The sequence below is a fragment of the Phacochoerus africanus genome, chromosome 5, assembly GCF_016906955.1.
Source record: "Phacochoerus africanus isolate WHEZ1 chromosome 5, ROS_Pafr_v1, whole genome shotgun sequence".
Taxonomy (NCBI): Eukaryota; Metazoa; Chordata; class Mammalia; order Artiodactyla; family Suidae; genus Phacochoerus; species Phacochoerus africanus.
The window spans coordinates 122,289,406-122,294,813 of record NC_062548.1 but is presented as its reverse complement, the minus strand read 5'-3'; the positions used below and the strand labels follow the sequence as shown (position 1 = coordinate 122,294,813).

At 54.0% G+C, this 5,408-nt stretch overlaps 1 pseudogene; it reads left to right on the top strand.

Annotated features, from left to right (window-relative positions):
• The first annotated feature begins 1,173 nt into the window (after positions 1-1,173).
• Positions 1,174-1,914, top strand: LOC125126879 (40S ribosomal protein S4-like; annotated as a pseudogene).
• Positions 1,915-5,408: the final 3,494 nt, after the last annotated feature.

The window sequence follows — 5,408 nt, the reverse complement described above, 5'->3', positions numbered from 1 at the left end:
CTGGTGGTTCAGGAATTGGAGATGGAGACACTCAGCTGGTCAGGGCCACCAGGAAGGGGTTCAGGCCCTGATGAAAAAACATTTGGGGCTCCCTCTCAAGGGCAGACAGGCTAAAAAGATCTGCATGTGGGATGTGATCCAGCTCACATCTGAACCCCTGATCCCTGCTAATTCACATAGACACCCCCCCATCATCGGCAGCCCTGCAACCTGCTTTGCGTGTGTGGCTGGTGGATGGTGTAAGACCCATGAGGAGGCAGGCCCGGGGTGAGAGCAAGAGCATGAGCTCCATGTCATTGGACATGTCTGTGCCACAGCAGGACGACCGCAGTCCACAGCGTCGTGGAGGGAACTCAAATATCAGAGAGCAGAGTTCTCAAGAGGCAAGATCTGCTGAAGGTGCTCCCAGGTGCTGGAGAAGAACAGGAAGGGGAGGGGGAGGGCTGGAGTCAGCTAGGGGTGCTCCCTGCAGAGGTCCCCATGAAGAGACAAGCTGGAGTTTTGTCCCACTAAATCTTCAAAGTGGGGCTCAGACGTCATCTGCCTTTCCTGACGTTTCCTCCCTCTTCTGCTCAAAACACATTCTTCCTTCCTTGCATTCTCAACCCTCTTCTGTGCAGTCGTTCCTTCGCTAGATGACTCCCGGCTCCTGGAGTACCCGGGCTGGGTTTTGCAATGACTTGTATTCCAGGCATTAGACTGGGCCCTGGCATAGGTGCGGAGTGAACCTTTGTTGAATGAGGACCTTTCATGTAAGACAAGGAGCTTGTGGCTCTGCAGGGGAGGCACAGATAACCTACATGCAAAGAATTCAAGGAACAATTTCGTATTGAGCTGTATGGCTTTCTAGGACAGAGGTTGAGATCTAAGGGAGCAAGCTCTGAGTCTGCTGGCCTGCCAACCACCTCTGAAAAACTTGGGGGAGGGCCAGAAAGGGAGCGCCTTGGGGGAGGGCCTTTGTTCACTCCCAGGTGCCTGGCACGAGGTAGGTAGGTGCTCAGGAAATCTCTTCCGAATGGAAGCACTTTCGTTGTTTTAGCTGTTTTCTTAAAGCAGGTAGAACTGGTGTTGATGAGAAACTTGTCCTCAAACCATGGAGGGGAATCACAACAGCCAAGAGGCACAGAATCAGCAAGTTCCCACAGACATCTTCGTCTTGCGCCTGGTGTAGCCATGGCTTGTGGTGCCAAGAAGCACCCAAAGTTCATGGCAGCTCCAAAGCGTTGAATGCTGGATGAGCTGACTTGTGTGCTTGCTCCTCGTCCATCGACTGTTCCCCACGATCTGAGGGCATGTCTCCCCCTCACTATTTTCCTAAGGACCAGGTTTCGGGATGCCCTAACAGGAGGTGGAGCGAAGAAGATCTGCCTGCAGCATTTCATTCAAGTTGACGATGAGGTCCGCCCTGCTGGTTTTATGGTTGTCCTCAGCCTTGACAAGACGGGAGAGAGTTTCTGTCTGATCCACGACACCCAGGGTTGTTTTGCTTTGCATCGTGTTACACACGAGGAGACCAAGCCCAAGTTGTGCAAAGTGAGAAAGACCTTTGCGGGCACCAAAGGAAGCCATCTGGTGACCTGGGATGCTCTTGCTCCCCGCTCCCCACAAGGGGGATGACATCATTCAGATGGACCTGGAGGCTGGCGAGATGGCTGAGTTCATCAGATTTGACCCTGGAAACCCGTGCATGGTGGCTGGAGGTGCCAACCTGGGAAGAACTGGTGTGATCACCAAGGGGGAGAGACAACCTGGTTCTTTTGATGTGGTTCATGCGAACGATGCCATCCACTTGCCAACATTTCATTACTGGCAAAGGCAACAAATGGTGGATCTCCCCTTCCTGTGGAAAGCGCATCAGCCTTACCATTGCTGAGGAGAGACGAGAGACGGGCAGCCAAACCAAGCAGCGGCTAAAACGATCTCTAGGTGACAAGATTGCTAAAGTCTTTGTACTTAACTAAAGACTTAACTAAAGATAATACCACATAAGGAAAAAAGAAAATCCTTACAGACGGGGCCGGCTTCATGGCATGTGACCTGCTCTGTCACGCAGAACTTGGCCTTCAGAAGGGTCCTGAGCTTAGGGTATTGCCATCTTATTTATTTTTTTGTCTTTTTAGGGCCACACCTGTGGCCTATGGGAGTTCGGGGGCTAAGGGTCCAATCAGAGCTGCGGCTGCCAGCCTGTGCCACAGCCATGGCCACAGCAATGCCGGATCTGAGCAACCTACACCACAGCTCACGGCAACACCGGATCCTTAACCCACTGAGTGGGGCCAGAGATTGGATCCGAGTCCTCATGGATATGGTCGGGTTCTTAACCCACCAGGCCACAACACGAACTCCAGTGTATTGCCATCTTGAAATTCTCAATTTTTGAATAGGGAGCCCAGGTTTTCATTTTGCATTGGATCCACAAGTTATGTAGCCTGTTCTGCCCACAGAATACAGAACAGAATATTCTGTTTAATTTTGAGCCAGATCTGGAGGTGGATTCACTGGCCCTGAGCATGCTGTCTCTGATGTCTCATTGGCTGATGGTGGCATCTATGCCAATGGTCAGATATGTGAAGTCACACACACACACACACACACACACACACACACTCTCACCCCGCCCCCCATGCAAAACCAATCCCAAGAGCACAGAATGTCAGTTCTGGATTCATATGATCCTTCTTTGTTAGATGAGAAACCCGGAATAGTTTAGCCACTTGCTCAATTTGCTAATGAGTTGATCCAGATAGCTGGTGGATTCCTTAAACTATTTCAACTTTTATTTATTCAGGAACTAAAAAATCGGGAAGAAGTTTCTTTCTCTTAGAAGTGACCTCGCCTGAAATGTCATTGCTTCTAAGATGACATCTTGGAGAGGCAGCAAGGCGGCTGCGGTCTCTGGCAGTTCCTTCAAGGAACCCCACGATGTCACGGCTCTTAGGGATGACTGGAATTGACGGGGAGTCAGATCACACTGTCCCGGATGCCAGTTGCTCCCTCTGACAGGGGCCTGAGACACCCCAGCTGGGGCCGGGGCAGGTGTTGGGCAAGCCTCCTCCGCCCCCCTCTTCCAGCCCTAGGAGCTGGGAGCTGGCAGGGCGGCAGGAGGGATCAGGCTGTGCTCAGAGCCCAGACTCCTCCACAAGATGCTGGGATTTTTGTTCTCCCTTCAAAGCCCAGCAGTGAAAGCCCCTGGGGAATGAGCGGCAGGGGCCGGAGGCGTGGCCGCCAGGACCCCCCCCTCTGTGAGTACCTCTGCCCATCCGCAGACTCAGAACCGAGGGCTCCTTGAGTGGGAGAGACGTCCAAGCCAATTGAGTCCCAGTTCCCACAGGTGGGTTCTTTCCAGAATATTCTGCCCCTGCTTGCACTCCTCCGGAGACAGGACAAACGCTCCTTCCTAAGAGCGGCATCTCCAGGTTTCGCAGGGACAGGCCGCCTTCTGGTGACATGGATCTAGGGGTCTCAGCCCTGCATCCTGGGGACTCACCCAGCTCTCTGGTTGACTCTGGTGTGCACCACACTGCGCACCAGCCGCCTGCAAGTCAGGGCGTGGCCATCCCTCCCAGATGCGGCTGCGAGGCCCCTGCCCTCCTTTGCCCAGGGGGCCTCTGAAAGGGTAAGCGCCCGAGTCCCTGGAAAACTGAAAGCCAAAAACTCTAGTTGCAGGCTGACCAAAGCAGAGCTAAATAGGGCTGTTGCCTCCCTGGCCTCCTAGTCTTCTCAACAGCCTGGAACACGGCAGCCACTGAGCAATTGGGATCCCCTACTACTGCCTTGGATACTGCCCTGAGTGCTGCCACTCACCTCGGGAGCTTGGTCAGGAACCGCCCCCCCCCCCCAAAACCGCCTGGCTTCTACTCTGCCCCTCTCCCAGTCCTCTTAGCTCAACATAAATTGGAGCCGGGGCAGAGCGTCTCCTGGGTGTTTTGGAAATTGCCAGGGTACAAATCCCCATGCTGCCTGCTGCCCTTGCTTTGAGGGGCTCCAGCTTGGGGATTCAGGATCCCAGGCTCGCTCAGCACCATGCTCCAGGCTGCTGGTCACAGGAGCCCGTGGTCAGGTGAGCAGTGGGGGTGAGTGGACACCTGTGGACTGGGACCCGGACCTCAGCTTCAGTGTCATATATGTCCTGACCCTAAACCACCAGCCGTTCGGCCAGTGTCTGGAGAAGAGGTGGAGGCGAGGCTGGCTGGGTCGGACTGCAGGGCAACTCCAGGAGCTCTCAGAATGGAGGGTGACCCCAGGGCCTCAGAGGTGACCCTGGAGGACTGGGCAGAGTTTGCCTGGACTGTTCCTTAATGAGCTCACCAAGGCACATGGCCCTTCCCTTTCAGCCATGCAGCAACATTTGCATTCAGCAGAGAGATCCTGGCGAAAACGATTCTTTCATTGCCTGCCTAACTGGACGAGCAAAACCCCTGGGGGTTATTTGAACAAGAGCATAAACGATCTCAAGAATGTGACCTGACCTAGTAAGTACAGGAGGAAATAAGGAAAGCTTCGGCGAGGTCTCTGGGGATTAAATGATCCGCAAGGGGAGGGGTGGCTGCCCCTGTCCTGGGTCCTATTTCTTATGCATCAATAGGGGCACCGTCTAGAAGCAGGAAGAACAAAGGGGAGCTCACCTGCTCTGCAGTGGGCTGGGGCAGCTGTGCAGGCCTGTGCTCTCAGAAAAATGCTGTTTATGCTTCCTGTCAACACACAATAATGACTCTGGGAATTAATGTTAGTGCTTGGAGGAATGTGTGTGTGCGTGTGTGCGCGTGTGCACGCGTGGAAGCCAATCATTATCCTTTTGATGACCTCAAAGAATGAGGGGGCTATTTGTTCTGTATACGGGCAGAGAGACTTAGAAAACCCCCAAATGCAGCACCCCAAAGCCCAAGGCCGATGCGAATGATCCTGCGGATCAGCAGCCTGACTTGAATTATCCTGCCAGACCAACAACAGCAGTGGACTAGAATTACAGTGAATAATTTAGCCTGGGAAGCAGGCTGCCAAGGATTATGATGTCTCTCCAATTACTTATCTCAGAAGATGGAAAGGGCGGATCATCCGGGGGGCAGATCCCTCTGCGTCTGCTCAGGGGAGGGCTTGGGCTTCCCCTCAGTGGGGAAGGAGATGGATGCCGCAGAAGTGGAACCGCGGGGTTCCTCTTAGGAAGAGTCAGAGATCTGAGCATGGGCTCCGTTCAGCCCTGGGTCTGTGTGAAGAGGAAAAGCCCAATGAACGCAGCCTCGGCCTCCGTCAGGGTGAGGACCTCCCCCCTGGCAGCCGAGGGACCCTTTTAGCAGCAACTGCACAGTCAATTCCGGCCACGTTCAGCCCAAGGCTGCAATCATCAGGCCTGTTTCCTGAGGAGCAGAGATGTAGGCTACTATGTGAATGGGCCCTGCTGCCAATCTAGG